The 27,618-nt window shown below is 39.7% G+C and overlaps 1 pseudogene; it reads right to left on the reverse strand.

The window, feature by feature from the left end:
• Positions 1 to 804: 804 nt before the first annotated feature.
• LOC101059384 (glyceraldehyde-3-phosphate dehydrogenase-like) lies at positions 805 to 27,349 on the reverse strand (annotated as a pseudogene).
• Between the last annotated feature and the right edge of the window lie 269 nt (positions 27,350 to 27,618).

Here is a 27,618-nt window from a genome sequence, read left to right on the forward strand (position 1 = left end):
CATTCCTTCTTATGGTTGCATAGTATATACCATGTGGATATGTACTACATTTTCTTTATCTAGTCTATAATTGATGGGCATTTGCATTGATGCCATGTCTTTGATATTGTGAATAGTTCTGCAATGAACATATATGTGTATATATCATCATAATAGAATAATCTATATCTTTTGGTGTATAACCAGTAATCATGCTGGGCAAATGGTATTTCTGGTTTTAGATCCTTGAGGAATGATCACATTGTCCTAAACAATGGATATACTGGTTTATATTCCCATCAACAATGTAGAAGTGTTCATATATCTCCACAGTTTCACCAGCAACTGTTTATGTCTTTTTTTTTATACAGGAGATTTTATTGGTGGAACACAACAAGGGGGGGCTCACTAGGCCTCTTCTTCTTCAAGGAGTCTTCATGAAAACTTTTATGAGGGGAGATTCTCCATGTGGTGGAGAACTGAGATTGGTAAGCAATCCTTAGCAGTGAGGGCCTGTCTTCCTCTCATTCTCTCACTGGAGGTGGTGGTCTGGGAATCTTACTCCTTGGAGGCCATATAGGTCACGAGGTCTATCAGGCTGTTTGTATATCCAAATTCATTGTCATACCAAAAAAAAAAAAAAATGAGCTTGGCACAGTGGTTATTGAAAGCAATGCCAGTCCCTGCATCAAAGGTGGAAGAGAAGGTGTCACTTTTGGATTAAAAGGAGGCAATTTGGTGCTCAGTGTAGCTTAGGATGCCCTTGAGGGGGACCTCTGGCACCTGCTTCACCACCTTGTTGATGTTATCATATTTGGTAGGTTTTTACATATGGCAGGTTAGGTCCATGACCAACAGGTAGGTGGTGGGACACGAAAAACCATGCTAGTGAATTTCCCATTCAGCTTATAAATGATCTTGCCCACAGCATTGGCAGTGTCTGTAGAGACAGAGAGAATGTTTTGGAGAGCCCCATGGGTGTCACACCACAGCTTCCCAGAGGGGTCATCCACAGTCTTCTGGGTAGCAGTGATGGCAGTTACTGTGAATATGGGTCCTTCCATGATACCAAAATTGTCATGGATTACCTTGGCCAATGGGGCCACTAAGCAGTTGGTGGCACAGGAGGCATTGTTGACAACCTTTGTGCTTCTCATGGTTCGGGCTGATCACAAACATGGGGGTGCCAGCAGAGGAGACAGAGATGATGACTCTTTGACTCCTCCCTGAAAGTGAGCCCCTGGCTTCTCTATGGTGGTGAAGATACCAGTGGATTCCACAACATACTCAGTGCCAGCATTGCCCCATTTGATTTGGGAGGGATCTCGCTCCTGGAAGTGGTGATGGGATTTCTATTGATGACAGGCTTTCTTTTCTCAGCCTTGACAGTGCCATGGAATTTGCCATGGGTAGAATCATACCGGAATATGTAGACCACATAGTTGATGTCAACGAAGGGGTCACTGATGGTAACAATATTCACTTTACCATACTTAAAAGCAGCCCTAACAATGAGGTGCCCAATATGGCCTAATCATTGACTCTTGCCTTTACCTTCATCATGGCATCTCAGGGATGTAACTGGTAAAGCACAAGAAGATGCTGCTGTGTGTCAAATGGGAGGAGCAGAGAGCCTGCTGTTTCCCGACTTTAATAATCATGTGACTATTTTGAGATGGTACCTCATTGTGGTTTTAATTTGCATTTTTCTAATAATCAGTGATGTTGAGCCTTTTTTTGGTATGTTATTTGGCTGCACGTATGTTTTCTTTTAATAAGTTTCTGTTCATGTCTTTTGTCCACTTTTTAATGGGGTTGTTTATTTATTGTAAATGTCTTTATGTTTCTTGTAGATTCTGGAAATTAGACCATTGTCAGACAAATAGCAAAATTTCAAGCAATCTTCCAGTCTCAGCTTCCCAAGCAGCTGGAACTATAGGCATATGCCACCACTCCCAGCTAAGTTTTGTAATATTTAGTCAGAGTTTCACCATGCTGGCCAGGCTGGGTCTGGAACTGCTGACCTCAGATGATCAGCCCATCTTGGCCTCCCCAAGTGCTGGGATTACAGATGTGAGCCACTTTGCCTGGCCTCTGAATTTTTAATAGTCGTCATCTTAATGGCGTGAGATGGTAATTCATTGTGGTTTTGATTTAAATTTCTCTGATGATCAGTGATGTTGAACCATTTTTCATATGTTTTTTGGCCACATAAATGTGTTTTTCTGAGAATTGACTGTTTATATCCTTTTCCCACTTTTTGATGGAGTTGTTTTTTTCTCAAAATTAACATAAGTTTCTTATTAATTCCAGATATTACACCTTTGTCAGATGGGTGGATTGCAGAAAGTTTCTCCCATTTTGTGGGTTGCCTGTTTACTCTGATGATAGTTTCTTTTGCTATGCAGAAGCTCTTTAGATTAATTAAATCCCATTTGTTAATTTTGGAATTTGCTTCAATTGCTTTTGGTGTTTTTGTCATTAAGTCTTTGCCCATGCTTGTGTCCTAAATGGTATTGCCTATGTTTTCTTCTAGGGCCTCCATGGTTTGGGGTTTTACATTTAAGTCTTTAATCCATCTTGAGTTAATTTGTGTATAAGGTCTAAGAAATGGGCCAACTTTCAGTTTTCCATGTATAGCTAGCCAGTTTTCCCAGCATCATTTACTGAATAGGAGATTTTTCCCCTTTGCTTGTTTTTTTCAGGTTTGTTGAAAATCAGATGATTATAGATTTGTGGTGTGATTTCTGAGGTCTCTGTTGTGTTCCATTGGTTTATATATGTGTTGTTGTACCAATACTATGCTGTTTTGGTTACTGCAGCCTTGTAGAATAATTTGAAGTCAGGTAGCATGGTGCCTCCAGCTTTTTTATTTTTTTCTTGCTTAGAATTGTCTTGGATAAACAGGGTCTTCTTTGATACTGTATCAAATTTATTTATTTTTCTAATTCTGTGAGGAATGTCAATAGTAGTTTTATGGGAATAGCATTGAATCTATAAATCACTTTGGGCATTAAGACCATTTTCATGATATTGATTATTTCTATTAATGAGGAAGGAATTATTTTTTATTTGTTTGTGTCCTCTCTTATTGTCTTGAGCACCGGTTTGGAGTCCTCTTTGAAAAAAAATCCCTCTTCACATCCTTTGTTAAATGTATTCCTAGGAATTTTATTCTCTTTGTAGTGATTGTGAATGGGAGTTTATTCATAATTTGACTCTCTGATTGTCTACTATTGATGTAAAAAGAGTTTGTAATTATTGCACATTAATTTTGTTTCCTGAGATTTTGCCAAAGTTGCTTATCAGTCTAAGGTGTTCTTAGGCTGAGATAATGGGGTTTTCTAAATATCAAATCATGTCATCAGCAAACAGAGAAAATTTGACTTCCTCTCTTCCTGTTTGAATAAAACACACTGAAGTACACAGACAAATGACACTATGAAACAACTACATTAACCAATCTGCAAAATTATTCAGCCAGCATTACAATGACATAATCAAACTAATGCAGAGTAATATTAACCTTAAATGTAAATGGATTAAATGACCCAATTAAAAGACACCACATGGTAAGCTGGGTAAAAAGACAAGATCCACTAGTGTACTGTATTAAAGATATACATATTATGCAAAGACATGTATATGCACAAAACAAAGTGATGAAGAAAAATTTACCAAACAAATAGAAAGCAGAAGAAAGCAGAGATCACCATCCTAGTTTCTGACAAAATAGAATGTAAACCAACAGAGATTTAAAAAAAAAAAAGACTACAAAAAGACTTAAATGCCCACAAAATAGCAGAGGGAGACATCAATGCCACATGTTCAATATTGAATAGATAATTGAGACAGCAAATTAACATTTAAGACTCTGTATCAAGTTGCCCTGAGAAACAGCAACAGAACTCTCCACCCAAAACAACAATATACATGTTTTTAGGTGCCACTGACACTTACCTTGAAATTGATTACATAATTGGAAGTAAAACACTCCTCAGCAAATGCAAAAGAACTGACATCATAAAAACAGTCTCTCAGGTCATGGTGCAATACAATTAAAACTCAAGGTTAAGAATTTTACTCAAAACCACACAACTACATTAAAATGGAACAATCTGCTCCTGAATGACTTCTGGGTAAATAATTAAATTAAGGCAGAAATCAAGAAGATCTTTGAAACTTATGAGAACAAAGAGGCAACATAGCAGGGTGTCTGAAATTCAGCTAAAACACTGTTAAAAGACAAATTTATAGCACAAAATTTATTTATTTATAGGACTAAATTTATAGCACTACAGGCCCAAATCAAAAAGGTAGAAGTATCTCAAATCAACTTCCTAACATCACAACTGTAAGAACTGGAGAACCAAGAGGAAACTAACTCTAGAGCTAGTGGAAGGCAAGAGATAACCAAGCACAGAGTGGAACTGCAAGAGATAGAGAAATGAAAACCTCTTTAATCAACAAATCCCAAAGTTTTTTTTTTTTAAATCAATAAAGTAGATATATTACTAATAAACTAACAAATAAGAAAGTAGGAGATTCAAATAAGCACAATCAGAAATGATAATGGAGAAACCAACACTGACCCCACAAAAATACAAAAAATCAACCGGAGAATATCATAAACTCCTCTAGGCAAATAAACTAGAAAACTTAATATAAATGAATAAATGCCTGGACATATACAGTCTCCCAAGATAGAACCAGGAAGAAGTTGAATCACTGAATAGGCCAACAATAATTTCTGAAATTGAGAGAGTAATGAATATTCTACCAATTTAAAAAAAGCCAAAGACAAGATGGATTTACAATTTATATTTACAATATAGCACAGATAAAAAGAGGAGTCCGTATCATTTCTTCCAGAACTATCTCCAACAGTTGAAAAGTAGGGACTCCTTCAGAAATCATTTTATGAGGTCAGCATCATCCTGTTACAAAACCTGGCAGAAATACAATAACAAAAGTAAACTTTAGGCCAATATCCCTGATGTATATTGATGCAAAAATTTTCAATAAAATACTGGCAAACAGAATCCACCAGCACATCAAAAAGCTTGTCCACCATAATCTAGTTGGCTACATCCCAAGGATGCAAGCCTGGTTCAATAAATGCAAATCAAGATATGTAATTCATCTCAAAAAGAGAAAAATCACATAATTATCTCAATAAACATAAAAATGGCCTTAAATAAAATTCAACTTCCATTCATTTTAAAAACGCTCAATAAACTAAGAATTAAAGACATGTACATCAAACTGATAAAGCCATTTATGATAAACTGACAGCCAATATTATACAGAAATGGCAAAATCTAGAATCATAACCCTTGAAAACTGTCACAAGACAAAAATCCCTCTCTCACTACCCTCATTCAACATAAGGTTGAAGTGTTGAAAGGGTAATCAGACAAGAGAAAAAAATAGGTATTTAATAAAAGAGAGAGAGAGTCAAACTGTTCTTTTCTGAAGATGATATAATCCTATATCTTGAAAACCCGAATGACTTAGCCCCAAAGCTTTTTAATCCATATTTCTTTCTAATTCTTTGAAGAATGTCAATGGTAGTTTAACAGAAATAGCATTAAGTCTACACTTGCTTTTGGCAGTATGGCCATTTTCATGATATTTACTTTTTTTCTATTCATAGTTTGTAGTTCTCACTGAAGAATTTCGTCACTTCCCTTTTTAGCTGTATTTTTAAGTATTTTATTTTCTTTCTGACAATTGTAAATGAGAATTTATTCATAATTTGGCTCTTTGCTTGTGTGTTTTTGGTGTACAGAAATGCTTTTCTTGTCCACATATCTATTTTGTATTCTGAGACTTTGATGAAGTTGCTTGTTCCTCTGGAAGTTTGTTTCAGAAGGACACTGAACTGATGCCAGCTGAAACTCTCTCGTATAATGTGTCTGGAGACCCCTTTTCAAATGACTTACCCAGTCAGGAGGCATGGAATTAGAGACTTGCTGAAGGAAGAATTCTGGCTGCTCTTAGTGAAATCAAATGTGCTGCATTGAGGGTAATCCATCTTGTCTGATGGCCCAGACACTTCAGAGTTAGCAGGTAAAAAAATATTAAGTCCACTATACCAGAGACTGTGGCCACCCCTCCCCTCAAGTGTTATTTTTTTAAAACATTAGAGTTAGGTCTATAAACTGCTTCCTGGAGTTACCAAAATTTCTACAAAGAGGCTGTGCCTAAGGAGAAGGTGTTGTAGTCCTACCAGTGCACAAAAATGTTACTGTCTCTAAGTTTCAGAGAAAATTAACCATTTCTGAGAAAAGAAAAGAGTTATTTTTTTCAACCTGCAAGAAAATTAAGGAGCACGTACACAATGCTGAGGTTTGAGCAATAGTTTAATAAGCAAAGGGAGAAAAACTCTCTGCCAGAAGAGAGGGAGGCTTAGAAAGATTGCCAACTTTGTTTTCACTTCTGGGATTTTTATGGACTGGAAATGGCAAAAAATGTGATTAGTCTGCCAGCTGCCTTGAGAAACCCATCACTCACGTTGGCCCGGGACCAATCAGGGCTCAAGTCACGATTCATTCATTCAAGTCACAGATAGCTTGACCTGGCACTTCAGCTTAGGACCATTCAGGGCCTGAAGTGACGATTCATAGAGGCTAGACTCACAGTCCAAATAAATAGAAGAAAAGTGCCCACTAGAACCCACTGTGTCCATGCCCACAAAGGGAGAAGAAGCATTTTCTAGGGCGTTTTCTGACTATACAAAATAAAAAGCATTTTTTATGCCAGGCCTTATTCTCTTATCTAAGTGAGCTGGAGTTGTGTGAAAGTTTTTATCTAAATGGGTCACAGATTTGTTTATCTGTGCAGCCATGTGCATGTCTCCAGGCACAACAGCCTGTGCTTGTTCTTCTATAGGTTCCTGTAGCTTGATATTTCCCAATCTTTTTTTTTTATTTTATGTGGAGATGAGGCACCTACCTATGGGCTGGGGGGTCTCTGGGGATCCTTTGCTTTCTATCTACTGAAGACAAGCTATATAACTAATTTTATTCCCCCTTCAGAAATGAAGACTGGGCATTAGTGACTTCTGGAATCAGCAAATCCACAACTGCAACTGCTTGCCAGCTAGCTGCCAATTCTTTAGCTGCCAAGTTGAGCTCCTTGCATAGGTAACCAGCTGGCTGCTGGGCTTACTTTAGGAAACAGTTAAAACTCCCAAGGCTATCAATTTTTTTTCTGAGACATAAAGATTAAATGACTTCTTTATCAGAAGACTGAGGGCAGGTACTTTAAGTAAAGCTTGCCTTAGCTGATTAAAGACATTTTGAGCCTCAGTTTCCCATGTCAGTGAGTGAGTTTTAGTGGCTTAAGTTTCTTTTGAATGGTGATATAAAGGGTGAGCTGTTTCAATGTACTCAGCTATTCGCAATCTAAGAAAAACCTGTAATTCCCCAAAATTCTCTTACTGGTTCAAGGATTTTGGAAAAAAATAGAAAAATAGACTTAATTGACTCCACAACTAATGTTTTGGTCCCTTCTGACAAAGCTAGGCCTAGGTACCATGCAGAAGCTTGACACAGCTGTGATTTACAGTTAGAAACTTTTTATTCTCTGCCTGCTAAAAATTAAAAAGAGCTCCAGTGCCTTTTTGAGAACCCCCCTGAGATGAGGCACAGAGGAGAACGATATCTACATACCGTAAAACTTTAGCCTGAGTATTAGATTACTCAGAGAGTTAGTTGGATGTTTGCCTAAACAAGGAGGAGTTTCCTTAGAACCCGTGAGTCAGTACTGCCCATGTAAACTGGTCAGACTGGTTGGTGGAATCTTTCAAGGCAAATGAATATTAAAAGTCAGGGTGCCGTGGTATGCAGGAAAAAAGTCAATTTTTAAGTCTAAAATTGTGAACCACTTAATTGTCTCAGATATTTGAGTTAGCAAAGTATTAGTGAGAGGTGAAGCTAGCTGGATTTCCTTGGTCGAGTGGGGACTGGGAGAACTCTTCTGTCTTACAAGTGGATTGTAAAACACACCAATGAGTACTCTGTGGCTAGCTAGAGGTTTGTAAACTGCGCCAATCAATGCTCTTTAAAACGCACAAATCAGCACTCTGCGGCAAGCTAGAATTTTGTAAAATGGACCAATCAGTGCTCTGTAAAATGTACCAATCAGCACTCTGCAAAATGGACCAATCAGCAGGACGTGGCTAAAGACAAATAAGGGAATAAAAGCTGGCCACCCACTAGCCAGCAGCAGCAACCCACTTGGGTCCCTGTCCACATTGTGGAATCTTTGTTCTTTCATTTTCTACAGTAAATCTTGCTGCTTCTCACTCTCTTGGTCCATGCCAACTTTAAAAGCTGTAATAATCATGGAGAAGGTCCACGGCTTCATTCTTGAATTCAGTGAGACAAAGAATACAATGGAAGGAACAAACTATGGACACATAAGGATTGGAAACCAATATGGTGCCTGTGATGGCTCATATCTATAATCTAGCACCTTGGAAGGTTGAAGTGGGTGGATCTCAAGGTCAGGAGATTGAGACCATCCTGCCAAACATGGTGAACCTCTTCTCTACCAAAAAATACAAAAATTAGCTGGGCATGGTTTCACGCACCTATAGTCCCAGCTACTCAGGAGACTGAGGCAGGAGAACTAGTTGAACCTGGGAGGTGGAGGTTGCAGTGAATTGAGATTGTGCCACTGCACTCCAGCCAGGCCACAGAGTGTGACTCCATCTCAAAAAAAAAAAAAAAAAAGAAAGAAAGTAAGAAAAGAAAAAGAAACTAAATTATGAATTGAAACTACAGCTTTATCAGTGAGATGGAGGTCCTGAACTAGCCCCTCTTCCTCATGAGTTTCTGTACCACTAATATTGCAGTTTTGCAAGGGCTGTTGCAAGACGTGAAGAGGCTCTGGGTTTTTTAATTATTAATGATAGTTTCTAGTTCTTCTCTAGCTTCTGGCTTTAGGGGATACTGCTTCTGGTTAGCAAACGAGGTGGAATCCTTAGGGTGAATCTGGAATGATATAGCAGTTGTAGCCTGGTCAACTTTTCCTGACCTGCTCACACCTCTGGGTTAATGTTGATTTTCACTAAGGGAAGATAGAGACTCTGTCCTTGAGCCATAAGAATGGAGGGTCCCATAGAGACTAGAATATCTGTTCCTAGTAAAGAGGTGGGACTTTCAGGCATAATTTAAGAAGCATGAGTAAATGGAAAGTCCTGCCACGTACAACACAAAGGCTGTAAAAAATGTATTGGGTTAAAGACTTTTTCAAGATGCCTACCATGGTCATGTTATAGGAGGAGAGAAGGCCTGGACTGGGGAAGAGAACAGAGAGGCTAGATCTGGTTTCTAGAAGGAAGCCTATCTTCCTTCCTCATACCCAAAGCTCCTGGATAGTGATGGCAATTTGAGCCACTGAAGCTGATGAATTGAGTGCAGGGCCCTATCAGTCCTGCTGGACCATCTGAAAAACTGGCTCTTGACCTGGTTACCTACATGTTTGGAGAGAGTTTGACTTCCAGCAGTCTCCATTAAATGCTGGACAGGGTTGAGATGGCTTCGCCATGCTCTGTGGTCAATCCCTTTTAGAGTGTTTTGCTTTGCCACATTGGTACCATTGATAAATGCACTTCAGGGGTTCATGATTTTATAAGCCTATAATGCAGCCACTAGAGCCTCCATTACCTTCTTATGTTTTCTCTCCTTCTCCTGGGCCTCCTTCCAGTCTGTTTTGTAAAATACAGAATTTTTTCTATGATTTTGGGGAACCATACTTTGTAGGCTTCACTGACCTGGCTGCAAAGAGGGTAGGGTCAACTTTACAACATTTACTAAGATTTGGGTTGTTTCACAGGACAAAGAAAGATTGTATCTAGGGAATCTCAGTTTATTTGTCCTCCCACCAATAGAAAAGATCTGGTTGTTGAAGATTATAGGAATCAAGGCTTTCCTCAGAAAGCCAGATTTTTTTTTTTCATCCCCAAGATGGTAACAAGGCCCTTGTGCAATAGAAAAGTAATTTTCTTTTCAGAGCCTCAGGGTTAAAGGTGTTATAGCTATTTGGAATGCATGCCAGGAGAGGAGAAAGGATTACAGATTGTTTGTTACCATTAAGAAAAGAGGGAAAGACAAGGTGTCCCTTAGTATCATTCCTCCTTTTAGTGTGACTCAGGGTAAATGGAACCAGAGAAAGGGCATTCCCTTTCTCCTTTCCACTGGATCCTAGCAACGGTCATAAGTGCCACCACACATATGCAAGCATGACTTTCACCCATGGATCTACAGATATTAGTAGGTAGGACCAGTCATGCTCTTCTGTAGAAGACTCAACTATCCACTCTGCTGGATTCCTAGACCTATTCGGACTCAAACTTCCAAAATACTCCCAGAGACATGGGAGAGATTATGTAGTAGTAGAACTTAGCCAAGACTCATTAGCACAAGGAGTATTCTAACATCATCTCTGGTTTCCTTTGCTATGGCTCCAGTGAAAAATCAAAATTTCACATAATTGAACTAATTAACTTTGAAACATATAATTTCTTTTTTGTTTAAATCCCAATGTAGTTGAATGAAGAACCCCTGGCTCACAGAGCATAAAAATTAAATGGCTGCCCCTCTTTTGATGGGAACAGTATTTCAGCTAAGACCTGTCTTATCAGAATGGCTTCCTCTCAGCTCTTGAAAGTGGAGGGGTTTTTGTCTACATATAGAATATTGGGCCTTTTCACTGGTAGGTGAGTATGGAAGAAAAAAATAATTGGGAAACTAGAGGTTTGGGGAAGAGGACTGAAAAAATACCCATTCAGAAAATAAATCCCATTCCACTAGATGAAGCTGTAGGGTTAAAAATGTTATGTAAAACTCTGATCCAGAATTTTTTAAAGCAAAAGTTAGAATGAAACATCTGGGGTTTGATAGGCTGTCCGCATAGCATTGCCCCCAGCAAAAGAAAATTAATTTGTCATACAAATGAGCTGTTTAAATTCATTGGACAATGCTGAACAACTATATTAAAGATGAAATAGAGATGAGGCAAATCACTTGGGGTGAAATATCTTTCCATATGGTGCCATGAATATCTATTATTAAGGGATAGAAGCATCCTTATAAGGTAGAAATGTAGACTGAAATCTTGAACTTCCCCTCTTCCCAGAAAATCATAAAAACAACTCTTTAAATTCCATCACTGATTACTAAGACACTGACTAACTAGCCAGCAAGATTATATATTTAGGTTACATAAACACCCACAACTTTGCATTCAAAGAAGGCACATGAGGCATGATAGCCATGAGAATCAAAAAAAGTGATAGAAAAAGACTAGTGCTCCTTTTGCTGATAAGTTATTGTGGACTGGAGTTAGTCCAGTGACCTTCAGATAACACTGAGGTGTAATTTTAGCCAGAAATTTATAGTTGCCCTGGGAGTTTCTTTCAATCCTGCACAACAGGTTGGCCCACCATGAAAGAAAACTGGATTCGAATAGACAAGAAGTCTCAGAAATGAAAGTAAATATTTGCAAAGTTAAAGGTCCACTGTTATTCACATTTTGGATGAATTTCTTTCCTCCTCATCAATGTACCAAAATATAATGCAGTCTCACCAGTGCACCAAGATGTGTCTCTGATTGTCTGAGATAATATCCAGAGTTCTATGTCTTATCTCTAAGATAATTAAGGAATATAGACACAAAGATGAGGTTGCAGCAAAAGTTTAATAAGCAAAAGATAGTTCTCTGCCAGCAGAGAGGGAGGCCCAGAAAAGGCACCAAATATGAAGTCAGTTCTGAGGGGTTTACGGACTGGAAAGGGGAAGAAATGAGCTCAGCCTGTGGGCTGTCTTGGAGAACTTGTGGTCTACAACTAATCTTCGTCTGCAACTAATCTGGGGCTGTAATAATGATTCATAGAGGCTATGCTAGCAGTTCAAAAAAAGAAAATAAAAGTGCCCACCAGAACCCACCAAAGCCCACTGTGCCCATGCCCACAGAAGGAAGAGAAACAATTTCCTAGGAGCTTGTCGACTACAAAAGGACAAAGACATTTCCATGTCAGGTCTAGTCCTCTTATCTGAGTGACCTGGAGGTTTTTTCCAGTTTTTACTCAAAGGGGGAAGATGTTCTTTCATCTGTGCAGCTGTGGGCATGTCTTGAGGCTCAACACATGTGCTACTTTCTTTATTGGTGCCTGTGGGTTGATTTTTTTTTTTTTTTAACAGGCTGCTTTTTGTGTTATGTAGGGATGAGGCACTAACTTGTAGGCTGGGGTCCCTCTGGGGACCTTTTTTTGCTATCTACCTAAGACAAGTTAACTAACTGATTCTAGAAGGATAAATCTGGGTTCCAAATAAAGAAAAAGTCTGCCCTTGATTTTCCCCAGCTGCTGTGCTGCACAATGGTGAATTCGGTCCAGTTTAAATCATCCAGATTCTCTAGCACTTGCAGAGAAAAACCACCAACTAGAGCACAGTAATGGCTATCAACTTTCTCCTCAGAAACTTGGTCATATTAGGCAGAATCCAGGCTGCTCTTCTGTCCAGTGGGCATTCCAAGCCAGCAGATCTTAGGTAGTGAGTTTCCATGGGACCCAGTGACTGAGGCCACTTGGATTCCTGGCTTTATCCCCCTTTCCAAGGAAGTATGGATCTCCTGTCTCACTGTGCTTTTGGGAGCTCCCCAAGTCACTACTGACTTAAGTGGCTACCATGAATCTTCACAGGTTTATGCTGAGGACCCAAGGCCCTTGTGGTGTGGGCCGAGAAGGGAATCTCCTAATCCATGGATTGCAAAGTCTGTGGAAAATACATAGTTTCCCGGATGGATAGCACAATCCCTCATGACCTCCTTTGTTTAAGAGAGGGAGTCCTTTTGTCCCGTGCAGCTTCTGGATGGACTGTCACCCACTCAGCTTTTCCTTGCTCTCTCTGGATTTCTCACAATGTCTAGTCAGTCCCAATGAGAGAATCTATGTACTACAGCTGAAAATGAAGAATTCACTCACTGTTTACCTTTCTCTTAATGGGAGCTGCAGATTGAAGACATTTCTATTTGGTCATCTCAGCCCCTCCCACTGAGTTTTATTCTTTTGTACTTATAAAGACACAATACTATTAGGTTGAAATCAGTCTATCTAATGTCATTTTACTTAGTTTTTCTGGTTAAAATTTCTGTCTGCAGATAAAGTGACAATCAAATGTTGTAGATATGAGAAATCTATCATTTAGTATTGCAAGGAATACAGTGTAGCTGATGTCATATTTTCCTATTTTTTGATACCTTGTAGTTCTAGATCAATGTATCTCTTACAGGAGACTTCACCTCAACCAAAGCTTTTGTTCATTGATATGGTTTGGATATGTCCCCACCCAAATCTCATCTTGAATTGTAGCTCCTAAATTTCCTTGTGATTTTGGAGGGACCCAACAAAGGATAATTGAATCAGGGGGGTGGTTGTCCCCATACTGTTCTTGTGGTAGTGAATAAGTTTCACTATATCTGATGGTATTATAAGAAAAAAAGCTTTTACACTTGGTTCCCTTTGTCTATTGGCTGCTGCCATGTAAGAACTGCCTTTTTCCTTCTACCAAGATTGTGAGGACTTCCCAGCCATGGAAAGCTGTGAGTTCCATAAACTTCTTTTTCTTTCTTTCTTTCTTTCTTTCTTTCTTTCTTTCTTTCTTTCTTTCTTTCTTTTTCTCTCTTTCTTTCTTTCTTTCTTTCTTTCTTTCTTTCTTTCTTTCTTTCAAGGTGGAGTCTTTCTCTGTCCAAAGGCTGGAGTGCATGGCATGATCTCAGCTCACTGCAAGCTCTGCCTCCTGGGTTCACACCATTCTCCTGCCTCAGCCTCCCAAGTAGCTGGGACTACAGGCACCCACCACCACACCTGGCTAATTTTTTTATATTTTTAGTAGAGACGGGTTTTGCCGTGTTAGCCAGGATGGTCTTGATCTCTTGACCTCATGACCTTCCCACCTCGACCACCCAAAGTGATGGAATTACAGGTGTGACCCAGCATGCCAGGCCAAACCTCTTTCTTTATATAAATCAACCTGTTCTGGGTAAGTGTGTATCAGCAGTTTGAGAACAGACATTAATATGGTAAATTGGTACAAGTATTGAAGTGCTGCTTTGTAAAGATAACTAAAAAGTAAATGTGACTTTGGAAATGAGTAAGAGTTTGAAGTTGCAATAGTTTGGGGGAAGATGACAATGATGAAGAAGAAGAAGAGGAAGAAGAAGAAGAAGGAGGAGGAGGAGGAGAAGAAAGAAAGAGGAGGAGGAGGAGAAGAAGAGGAAGGAGAGGAATAGGAAGAAGAAAAAGAAAAAGGGGAGGAAGAGGAAGAAAAAGAGGAATAAGAAGGAGAAGCAGGAGGAGGAGAAGAATAAGCAGAAGAAGCAGAAGTAGAAGCAGTAGAAGAAGCAGCAGAAGAATGATGAGGAGGAGGAAAGGAGGAGGAGGAGGAGGATAAGAAAATGTGAAAAAGTTTGGAACTTCCTAAATACTTTGAGGGCTCAGAAGACAAGATGATGTGCAAAAATTTGGAAATTCCTAGAGACTTGTTTATGACTTGACCAAAATATTTATAATGACATGGACAGTAAAATCAAGGCTGTGGTGGCCTCAGATGGAGATGAGGAACTTTTTGAGAAATCAGGTAAAAATGACTGTTGTTATATTTTAGCAAAAAGACTGGTGGCATTTTGCCTCTGCCCCAGCAATTTTTGGAATTTTGAACTTGAGGAAGATGATTTAGAATATCTGGCTGAAAAAAAATGTCTAAGCAGCAGATAATTCAAACTGTGACTTGGGTGTTGTTAAATTCCCTTTTAAAATAAAACAGAGCATACAAATTTGGAAATTTTTCAGCCTGATGATGCAATAGAAAAAAAAAATTTCTCAACTCGTCAGAGTCATTCTCCATCCAGCTTTTTTCCATTGCTGGTAAGGAGCTGTGTTCCTTTGGAGGAGGAGAGAAGCTCCGATTTTTAGAGTTTCCAGCTTTTTTGCTGTTTTTTTCCCCATCTTTGTGGTTTTATCTACCTTTGGTCTTTGATGATGGTGACGTACAGATGGGTTTTTGGTGTGGATGTCTTTTCTGTTAGTTTTCCTCCTAAGAATCAGGACTCTCAGCTGCAGATCTGTTGGAGTTTGCTGGAGGTCCATTCCAGACCCTGTTTGCCTGGGTTTCAGGAGTGGTGGCTGCAGAACAGTGGATATTGGTAAACTGCAAATGCTGCTGCCTGATCGTTCATCTGGAAGTTTTATCTCAGAGGAGAACCCGGCCGTGTGAGGTGTCAGTCCACCCCTACTTGGGAGTGTCTCCCAGTTAGGCTACTCAGGGGTCAGGGACCAACTTGATGAGACATTCTGCCTGTTCTCAGATCTCAAGCTGCATGCTGGGAGAACCTCTACTCTCTTCAAACCTGTCAGACAGGAACATTTAAGTCTGCAGAGGTTACTGCTGCCTTTTGTTTGTCTGTGCCCTGCCTCCAGAGGTGGAGTCTAGAAAGGCAGGCAGGCCTCCTTGAGCTGAGGTGGGCTCCACCAAGTTCCAGCTTCCCAGCTGCTTTGTTTACCTACTCAAGCCTCGGCAATTGTGGGCGCCCCACCCCCAAACTCACTGTCACCTTGTAGTTTGATCTCAGACTGCTGTGCTATCAGAGTGAGACTCTGTGGGTGTAGGACCCTCTGAACCAGTCATGGGATATAATCTCGTGTGTGCTATTTGTTAAGCCCATTGGAAAACACAGTATTAGGGTGGGAGTGACCTGATTTTCCAGGTGTCATCTGTCACCCCTTTCTCTGACTAGAAAAGGGAATTCCCAGACTCTTTGTGCTTCCTGGGTGAGGCAATATCTTGCCCTGCTTTGGCTCATGCATGGTGCACTGCATCCACTCTCCTGCACCCACTATCCAGCACTCCTCAGTGAGATGAACCTGGTACCTCAGTTGGAAATGCAGAAATCAGCCATCTTCTGCACAAAATCAATGTGCAAAAATCACAAGCATTCTTATACAGTGTCTGTTATTCAATAACAGACAAACAGACAGCCAAATCATGAGTGAACTCCGATTCACAATTTCTTCAAAGAGAATTAAATACCTAATAGTCCAACTTAAAAAGAATGTGAAGGACCTCTTCAAGGAGAACTACAAACCACTGCTCAATGAAATGAAAGAGGATACAAACAAATGGAAGAACATTTCATGCTCATGGGTAGGAAGAATCAATATCATGAAAATGGCCATACTGCCCAAGGTAATTTACAGATTCAATGCCATCCCCATCAAGCTAACAATGACTTTCTTCACAGAATTGGAAAAAAACTACTTTAAAGTTCAAATGGAACCAAAAAAAGAGCCTGCCTTGCCAAGTCAATCCTAAGTCAAAAGAACAAAACTGCAGGCATCATGCTACATGACTTCAAACTATACTACAAGGCTACAGTAACCAAAACAGCATTGTACTTGTACCAAAACGGAGATATAGATCAATGGAACAGAACAGAGCCCTCAGAAATAAGGCCGCATATCTACAACTATCTGATCTTTGACAAACCTGACAAAAACAAGAAATGGGGAAAGGATTCCCTATTTAATAAATGGTGCTGGGAAAACTTGCTAGCCATATGTAGAAAGCTGAAACTGGATCCCTTCATTACACCTTATAAAAATTAATTCAAGATGGATGAAAGACTTATATGTTAGACCTAAAACCATAAAAACCCTAGAAGAAAACATAGGCAATACCATTCAGGACATAGGCATGGGGAAGGACTTCATGTCTAAAACATCAAAAGCAATGTAACAAAAGCGAAAATTGACAAATGGGATCTAATTAAACTCATGAGCTTCTGCACAGCAAAATAAACCACCATCAGAGTGAAGAGGCAACCTAAAGAATGGGAGAAAATTTTTGCAATCTACTCATCAGACAAAGGGCTAATATCCAGAATCTACAATGAACTCAAACAAATTTACAGGAAAAAAAACAAACAACCCCATGAAAAAGTTGGCAAAGGATATGAACAGACACTTCTCAAAAGAAGACATTTATGCAGCCAAAAAACACATGAAAAAAATGCTCATCATCACTGACCATCAGAGAAATGCAAATCAAATCCACAATGAGATATCCTCTCACACCAGTTAGAATGGTGATCATTAAAAAGTCAGGAAACAACAGGTGCTGGAGAGGATGTGGAGAAATAGGAATACTTTTAAACTGTTGTTGGGACTATAAACTAGTTCAACCATTGTGGAAGTCAGTGTGGTAATGATTCCTCAGGGATCTAGAATTAGAAATACCATTTGACCCAACCATCCCATTACTGGGTATATACTCAAAGGATTATAAAACATGCTTCTATAAAGACACATGCACATGTATGTTCATAGCGGCACTATTCACAATAACAAAGACTTGAAACCATCCCAAATGTCCACCAATGATAGACTGGATTAAGAAAATATGGCACATATACACCATGGAATACTATGCAGTTATAAAAAATGATGAGTTCATGTCCTTTGTGGGGACATGGATGAAGCTGGAAACCACCATTCTCAGCAAATTATCACAAGGACAAAAAACCAAACACCACATATTCTCACTCCTAGATGGGAATTGAACAATGAGAGCACATGGACACAGGAAGGGCAACATCACACACCAGGAACTGTTGTGGAGTGGGAGGAGGGGGGAGGGATGGCATTAGGAGATATACCTAATGCTAAATGATGAGTTAATGGGTGAAGCACATCAACATGGCACATGTATACATATGAATAAAACCTGCATGTTGTGCACATGTACCCTGATACTTAAAGTATAATAATAATAAAATAAAATAAAATAAAATAAAATAAAAAGATTTGTCTTTCTCCACTGAATTGCTCCAATTCTTCATTAAAATTTTGACTATAAAAAAAAAGAAAAAAAATTTCTGAGAAGGAGTTTAAGCCAGCTGCAGAAATTTGCATAAGTAATGAAGATCCAAATATTAATCACCAAGACAATTCAAAAAAATGTCTCCAGGTCATGGCATAGCAGAAGTCTTTATGCCAGCTACTTGCATCACAGGCCTTGAGGCCTAGGAGGAAGAAATAAGGTTGTGGGCCAGATGCAGTACTTCCTTGCTCTGTGTAGCCTAGGTACGCAGTTCCCTGCATCTCAGCCACTCTATCCATCAATAAAAGGGGCTATGATGTAGCTCAGACTCTTGCTTCAGAGGGTTCAACCTCCAAGCCTTGATCTTCCATGTGGTATTGGGCAGAGGCGTCAATAATTGAGGTTTGGGATACTCTGCCTAGATTTTAGACGATAAATAGAAATGCTTGGATGCCCAGGAAGACGTTTGATGCAGGGAAAAGCCCTCATTGACAGCCTCTGCTAGGACAGTACACACAGGAAATGTAGACTTGAAGCCCTCAGCACACACAGTCTCCACTGGGACACAGCCTAATGGAGCTGTGGAAAAAGGGTCACCATTCTCCCTACTCCGGAATGGTAAACCCACCAACATTTTGCACCATGTGCCAAGATAATCCACAGATACTTAATGGCAGCCTATGAAAGCAGCTGGGCTGGAGGCTGTATCCTGCAAAGCTATGAGGGCAGAGTTGCCCCAAACCATGGAAATTGGCCTCTTGCATTGGAATGCCTTGAAATTGAGACATGGACTCAAAGGAAATCATCTTGAAACTATAAGATTTCACTGCCTTGCTGGATTTTGAACTTGCATGTACACAGTAGTTCCTTTGTTTTTCCCAATTTCTTTCATTTGAAATAGTTGTATTTATCTACTTTTTGTACCACCATTTTGTCTAAGAAGTAGCTGTCTTGCTTTTGATTTTACAGGTGCATAGTGGAAGAGACTGTCCTTGTCTCATATGAAAATTTGTAGACTGTGGACTTTTGAGTTAATCCTGAAATAAGTTATGACATGATTTGTTTTGTAAGTGAAGACATGAGATTTGGGAGGCGCCGGGGCTGAAACAATATGCTTTGGCTTTGTCTCCACCCAAATCTCAGCTTCAGCTTTAGCTCCCACAATTCCCATGCGTTATGGGAGGTTCCTAGTGGGAGACAACTGAATCATGAGGGCGATTTCCCCATACAGTTTTCCTGGTAGTGAATAAGTCTCATGACATCTAATGGTTTTATAATGGATTTTTCTTTTTGCTTGGCACTTATTCTCTCTTGCCCACCACCAAGTAATACATGCCTTTCACCTTCTGCCATAATTGTGAGTTCTCTCTGATCAAGTAAAACTGTGAGTCCATTAAAATTTTTTTTTAATAAATTACTCAATCTCAGGTATGTCTTTGTCAGCAGTGTGAGAACAGACTAAAACATGCATGCAGAAAGCAGTTATTTCTGAAGTTAGGCTACCATTGGTAAGAGAAATTTTTGTTATAACCTCCCACTGATTCAAAAATGTCTCTCAAATAATAGTGTATCAGGAAAATAATTTTATCATTAAATAAGTTACAAATTAGAATACACAACTCTGGCAACACATTATTAAGATTAAAAAGAAAAAAATTAATTCATTTTACCAATAGTTAATTATAGGAAATTATTTGAATATACATATTTTTCAGATAAACTACAATAAGTTTTAAATTAAGAGGAACTTACAAGAATGTATCTCCCACAAAGTTTAGGTGTATTTTCCCTGTTATGTAGGGTGACAATTTGTGTTACCTAATTGTCTCCAGCTACAACAACAAAGAAATCTTCTTACATTTTTAAGGCAACATAATTTTGAAGTGAGGCACCTACCAAATATTGGCTTACAGAAACTGTCAGGTAGCTGAAAGAAAGCATATCTGTTCATTGTATTTTTTTCATGATACATCTTTGTTGGTTTTTATTTGTTGATAATCCTTTATTAAACTCACAGTGGTCTCTATCAGAGTATAAAGAAAGAATTTATTTCACTATAGAATTGAGAAGTAGCTCTGGGAGATTTTGAAATTTTTTTACATAGTCATTACTTAATGTCATTGATAGATAATGCATAATTGTTATGTTGAGAACAACTATGTTTGTAAGTCATGGATTTCATTGCTGTACATAATCCCTCATTAATAAGAAGTTTTCATTTCCTGATATGTTTCCATTTTAATTTTTGTCAAATTTTACTGATTTGAATTACCTGCTCTGAAATTATTTGCTTAGCTTAGTCTTTTATCTGTTATTAACTCTGATTGTATTATGTGATGCTTGTACATTTTCGTCTCAATGAGCTCAATTTGGATCTTTCTTAAAATGGAATCTTTATTTTCTGCCTAAGAATTATTTTATCATATGACTTGAAATTCTTGGATTAAATGTTAAAATTTTTCTTAATCTCAAGTAGCTTATTTGACACTCAGATAGTTAATTATACATGTGTCATTTCAGAAAATTTAAACCAGTTTACCATTTCTGGGGAGGTAGTTTGCTCACTTGGAGGCACTTGGAGGGAAGGATCCACTCTGGCTACCTGAATATCTGGTTTTTGTGGTGTCTATAAGAAATATAAAAACCAAAATTAGATACCACCTCACACGAATTAGAATGGCTACTATCGAAAAATCAGAAAAACATTAGAAGATAACAAATCTTCTGATAGTAATAATAAAACAGGCACTGATGGTGGAAGTGGAAATTAAGGCAGCTACTAAGAAAGTAGTCTAAAGATTTCTCAAGAAACTGAAAACAAAACTATCAATAAACTCAGCAATCACATTGGCTGCTACACACTCAAAAGAAATTAAATGGGAAGGGCAGAGTAAGCTGGCAGAATAGAATGGTCCACTGATAATCCCTCCACTGCAAAAACACAAGGTTGACAACTATCTGCCCATTCATAAGAAACAAAAATAAATGAGCGCCAAAAGTGCCTAGTGTAATTTCATATCACTGAAAATAAGGCAATACAGAGATTTTAAAGAATGTCATGAATCGCCTATACCACCTGAAATTTACCAGGACCACAACCCCATGGGCTCTGAATAAGCAGCAGCAATGCCCTGTTACAAGATCGAGAAGCTGGATAAAACAGAATTTTTGTCTTTCTGTGATCCTCTCCAAGTAACCAGCTGTTGTGTCTATGTGGCTAAAACTCCTGCTTTAGAAAAGCAGAGGAAAAAAGTAAGGGAAACTTTGACTTGAAACTTAAGTAGCAGCAGAGCCACAGTATTGTAGAGCACTAAGAAGAAAATCAAGGTCCCCAATTACAGGATTTTACTTAACAATGCTATTGCTGAACCTGCGTTGAGCTAGACAGAACCCAGCTTCCCTGAAAGGTGAGTTCCAGACCAGGTAGTATTTGTAACAAACTGCCTTAAGGAACCTTGGGCCTTCGTATAACATCAGCAGTAGTCAGGCAGTACACGTCTTGGTCTGGTTTGGTGCTGACTACAGGGTGAGGTTTCTCTCCCTTTGTAAAGAAGAGGAAAGAGAGGGAAAGACTGCATTATGTGGTTTGCATGCTGGCTCAGCCACAATACAATAAAAAACAAGGTAGACATCTACGTTTTATGACACTAGTCCCTAATTGCTGATGGCACTTCTGAACCCATCTGGGGCTTGGGAAATCTTGCTACCCTAAATTAATGGGCCTGGATTCTTTGACACTTGATGCTAATAAAGCCCTGAGTCCTTGAGTGAATATAGGCAATAGACATAAAGAGATTATAGCAGGCCATGGCTGAGATCCAGCATTGTGATGATGGAAGGTCTGAAACAGTGCAGTCATAGTTATGGTGGCCACAGGGGTTACTGTGCGACTCAACCCCCAGCTATAGGTGGCTCATATCAGAGAGGAAGATTCTTACATTTGGAAGAAAGTAGGAGAGAAATAAGAGTCTCTTCAGTCCAGAGAATTATTTCAGATCTTTTTGAAGACCATCAGAAAAGTATCTCTACAAGGCTACAAGAACAATAGTGTTACTGAGATTGGGGTGCCCCATAAAGCAGATTCAGTTTGGATTGTAACACCCAAAGTCTTTCAAATATCTGATGTGTCCACAGGATAATGGCTATGAGTAAATGTAGAGAGTAAAGACTACACAAGATACTTAGTTCATCAATATCCAGAAGCTGAAGAACGTCTACTAGAATCCATACCACCTAGGAAAACATGTTCTAAACAAATTAACTAACTAAGCTACTAGAAACCAATCCTGGAGAAACAAAGACATGTGGCTTTTCAGACAGAAAATTAAAAAAAAAAAAAAACAACAGTGTTAAGGAAACTCAAAGAAATTTATGATAACACAGAGAGGAATGTCAAAATTTCATCAGATAAATTTAACAGACATTAAAATGTTTTTAAAAATCAAGTCAAAATTCTGAAGCTAAAAAATGCAATTGATATCTTAAAAATGCATCGAGTTTTTTTACAGATTAATTGATCAAACAGAAGGAAAAGGAAGTGAGCTTGGAAACAGGCTAATTCAAAATACACAGATAAGTCAATAAAATAAAAAATAAAGCATGCCAAAAATATATTTTAAAAATAACTTCAAAAAGGCTATTCTAAGAGATACTGGCTTTAAGGAAGATATAGAAAATGGGGGTTATGAGTTATTCCAAGTGATAACAGAGAACATCCAAGGCCTAGAGAAAGATATCAACACCCAAGTATAAGAAAGTTGTGGAACACAAAGCAGTTTCAACCCAAAGAAGGCTATCTTGAGGCATTGAGGCTAGAATTAAAAAAAAAAAAAAAAAAAGATTCTAAAAGTAACAAGAACAAAGGAACAAACAGCATGCAATGAAGACCCTGTATATTTCACAGCAGACTTTTTACTGAAAACCTTTCAGGCTAGGAAAGAGTGACATGACATATTTAAAGTGTTGAAGAAAAAAAAGGATGGAATAAATAAAGAATTCTAAAAGTAGCAAGAGCAAAAAAACAAAGAGTGTAAAATGAAGACCCAATACATTTGGCAGCAGAATTTTTAGTAGAAACTTTACAGGTCAGGAAAAAGTGACATGACGTATTTATAGTTTTGAAGAAAGAAAATAACTTTTAGAATAAAATAATCTGATGAAAATATTATTTAAATATAAAAGAGAGACAAAGACTTTTCATGGAAGCAAAAGCTGAGGAACTTTATCAATACCAGATCTGTCCTACAAGAAATGCTAAAGAGAGTACTTTAACTAGAAAAAAAATTATCGCCTGATGGTACAAAGTTCAGTGATAATTGTAAGTAAACAGAAAAACACAGAATATTATAACAGTGTAACTGTGATGTATTAACTACTCTAATGCCAAGCTTTTTTAATTGCATTTCTCTGATGTCCAGTGATGATGAGTATTTTTCCATGTGTCTGTTGGCTGCATAAATGTCTTCTTTTGAGAAGTGTCTGTTCATATCCTTTGCCCACTTTTTCATGGGGTTGCTTTATCTTGTGAATTTGTTTGAGTTATTTGTAGATTCTGGATATTAGCCCTTTGTCAGATGAGTAGATTGAAAATTTTTTTCTCCCATTCTGTAGGTTGCCTGTTCACTCTGATGGTAGTTTCTTTTGCTGTGCAGAAGCTGTTTAGTTTAATTAGATCCCATTTGATAATTTTCGCTTTTGTTGCCATTGCTTTTGGTGTTTTAGACATGAAGTCTTCGCCCATGCCTATGTCATGAATGGTATTGCCTAGGTTTTCTTCTAGGGATTTTATGGTTCTAGGTCTAATATTTAAGTCTTTAATCCATCTTAAATTAATTTTTAAAAGAAAACATACAACTGTATTTGGCTATACAGTAAAAGTATTTTATCTTTGAATACAGCACACAATTAACTTTTCTCAACAATTAAATACAGGTTTCCATAGGTATTTTAATAAAAGCAGATTGAATCAAGCTTATTTAAACTTTACATTAAGAAGAGGATATGCTAATTTGACATTTTAGAAGAGTTTAAATGCAAGTATTTGTTTCTGCCGATTAAGAATTGGTGAGTGAGGTCTGTGTGTATTATTGTCATGTTCCAAAACTGTAAGCTTTATTTAATATTATTTCTGGTGGATGTTGACTTTGTTGATAAATGTTGGTACTTCTAAATATGGAAAGTTGGGCTGAGAAATGAAACTCAACATTTTTGGATCCTAGTGACTATCCCACCAACCCTTCATAAGTCATATTTCTAAATGAAGATATTTCTGGAGAACCTGATATTTTTTCCCTTTGTACTTTATGTATTTTAAACTCGATATTTTGAATAGAAAAATGAAGAAAGAGCAAAATAATACTTTGAGGTTTGATATTAACAGCTGCCTGAGTAAGCATTAAAGATCACTCAATAATGTATTTAATGTCTCAATTTTCTGCCTGTCAACTACATCTGCATGTGAAAGCTCTACCCTTAATGGATTTTTGCTTGTTTCATTTTGTTTTTTGTTGCCTCAGAGTCTTAGGAGGAAAACAAACAGTAGTTGCCTCAGAGTCTTAGGAGGAAAACAAACAGTAGCAGCTAATAGCATTCTCTTCTATTGCTCTTTAAAAAGTAAGACAAGTCTTGGAAAAAATCTCCTTTTTATTTTCCTGAAATTGTTATAATACTTTTGTTGTTTGCTTTTTGTTTGAAGTCTATTGTGTTACTCATTTAAGTTTATCTCTGGAGGCAGACAGTGAAACATTCAGGGTAAACAAATGTGAGGGAATGAAAAGAGCCAGGCACATTCCTCAGCCCCAGGCTCAAAACAAACAAGCCCAGTACAAACACATCCCATCCTCCCATCCCACCACATATCACCATATATCTCTTAAACTTGCCCCGGGCTCAAAACAAACAAGCCCAGTACAAACACCACCAGGAAAGTCTCCGATAAGGGGACAGATGAGGGGACAGCCGTTCAAAGTTTTACTAAAAGAGCGGGAACCAAAAGAATTCCTTTGTTCCCCTGTAACTTTCAGGCTATAAAAAAGCAAACACTCGCATTGTTCGGGGCCCTCTTGTATGCGGTGGAATGGAGGGACCAGGTTCAAACTTGTAGTAAAGATCCTTGCCGCTTGGCTTTGACTCTGGACTCTGGTGGTCTTCTTTGGGGAACAAACGGTCTGGGCATAACATCTGGGGGCTCGTCTGGGATTCCCCAAGCCCACCAGACCCCTGGTCAATGGATCTGCTAGGATCGATCTACTGATAGGTGAGCTGGCTCGTCTCCATTTGTCTGTCTGTGTCTGTTCTGAATCCGAATCTGTGACTCGCGAGGTCTGAAACTGGAGCAGGCACAGTCCTGGTGGACGCGCTATAGGACGGCCAGCGGAGACCGGTGGGAGACGTCTCCTGGCTCTCATCTGATCTATATTGCGATCTGAGCTGCCCCGGTTTGGTGGGCAGCAGCCGTATCTGAGCTGCCCGGTTGATTGGGCAGCATCTGTCTCTGATCTGAGCTGCCCCGGTTTGGCGGGCAGCAGCTGCCTCTGACCAGGGCTGCCAAAGTGTGCCTGCGATTAGATATCATTAATAAGTCAGATCAGATTTCCTTTACAGGGATTCAAACCCACATTCCTTTACAGGAAGAGACTACAAATTATTACAGGATGGGTAATACCCAGAGCACTCCTCTATCTCTCCTTACGAATAATTTCAAAGAAGTTAGAGCAAGGGACCATGATCTTGGTATAGAAATCAGGAAAGGAAAGCTAATTACTCTGTGTCGCTCTGAATGGCCTGCCTTTGATGTGGGGTGGCCGCCCGAAGGGACCTTCCGACTTGCTGTCATCACTAGGGTAAAGTCCAAGATTTTCCTACCTGGGCGTGCGGGCCACTTAGATCAAATCCCATATATCCTCATATGGCAGGACCTTGTTGAGAACCCACCTCCTTGGCTGTCCCCTTTCCAATTGGCCTCTGAACCCTGTAAGGCACTGGTTGCTCGACCACTAAAATCCAAGCAACCAACTGCCCCCCCATCCTGTTCTACCTGACAGCGGGGACCCACTGTTCACAGAACCCCCTCCGTACCCCTCCGGGCCCCAGGCCCCAGCCTCCCTGGCTGAGCTGCGGGAGGGAGCAGGCGGACGGGAGGCGGCCGGCACACACGGGCCCGCTGAAAGGGAAAGTAACTTTGAAGGGCCGGCGGGGAGGACACGAGGGCACTTCGCGGACTAGCCCCCCTCAGTCGCCTGACTCCATGGTGGCTTTACCCCTTCAGGAAATAGGACCCCCAGATGACACAGGAATCCCCAGGCTCCAGTACTGGCCATTCTCCACCAGTGATCTGTATAACTGGAAAACTCAGAGTGCTCGGTTTTCAGACAACCCCAAAGATTTACTGGCTTTACTAGATAGTGTCATGTTCACCCACCAGCCCACTTGGGATGATTGTCAGCAGCTCCTCCGAATTTTGTTCACCACGGAAGAGTGAGAGAGAATACAGATAGAAGCTAGAAAGCTGTTCCCGGGGGACGACGGTCAACCGACTGCCAACCCCGACCTCATAAATGCAACTTTTCCTCTGACCAGGCCGGCGTGGGACTACAACACGGCAGAAGGTAGGGGATGGCTACACCTTTATCGCCAGACTCTAATGGCAGGTCTCCGGGCAGCTGCTCGCAAGCCCACTAATTTGGCTAAAGTATATTCTATTCTGCAGGGAAAGACAGAGAGCCCAGCTACCTACTTAGAAAGATTAATGGAAGCTTTTAGACAGTACACCCCCATAGATCCAGAGGCTCCAGGAAGTCAGGCAGCTGTTGTAATGTCTTTCGTAAATCAGGCAGCCCCAGATATTAAGAGAAAACTCCAGAAATTAGAAGACTTGGAGGGAAAGCGGATTCAGGACCTCCTTCAGATAGCCCAGCGGGTTTACAATAACAGAGATACTCCAGAGGAAAAGCAATTTAAGGCCACTAAAAAAAAATGACCAAGGTCCTGGCAGCAGTGGTACAGAAAGAGCATCTACAGCCAGAGGTAACATATCTAGGGTACTTGCTTAAGGGAGGGCAGCGCTGGCTAACAGACGCCCGGAAACAAACTGTTCTGCAGATCCCCAGGCCACAATCCACCCGACAAGTGAGAGAATTCCTGGGGTCGGTGGGATTTTGCAGACTATGGATACCTGGCTTCGCAGAACTGGCTAAACCCTTGTATCAGGCAACATGGGGGCAACAGCCATTTAATTGGACAGACAAAGCCAAGTTGGCCTTCCAACAGATTAAAACCACCCTACTCTCCGCGCCTGCACTAGGACTACCTGATGTTACCAAGCCCTTCCACTTATACGTGGATGGGAATAAGGGTGTCGCCAAGGCGGTAATAACTCAGAACTTAGGCCCCTGGCGGAGGCCAGTTGCCTACCTGTCAAAGAAGTTAGACCCAGTAGCTGCCGGGTGGCCCCCTTGTCTCCGAATGATTGCGGCCACGGCTCTCATGGTGCAAGATGCTCATAAACTTGTCATGGGGCAAGAATTGCGGGTCGTTACTCCACATGCCATCGAAGGTGTACTCAAACAGCCACCTAATCGATGGATGAGTAACGCCCGGCTCACCCACTACAAAGGACTACTACTAAATCCTCTCAGGATAATTTTCCTGCCCCCAATGACCTTAAACCCTGCCTCGCTGCTGCCCAACCCGGACCTGGACGCCCCACTCCATGACTGCACCAAGATACTAGCTCAGGTGCACGGAGTTCGAGAAG

Source organism: Pan troglodytes, chromosome Y (genome assembly GCF_028858775.2).
Source record: "Pan troglodytes isolate AG18354 chromosome Y, NHGRI_mPanTro3-v2.0_pri, whole genome shotgun sequence".
In the NCBI taxonomy this organism is placed as follows: Eukaryota; Metazoa; Chordata; class Mammalia; order Primates; family Hominidae; genus Pan; species Pan troglodytes.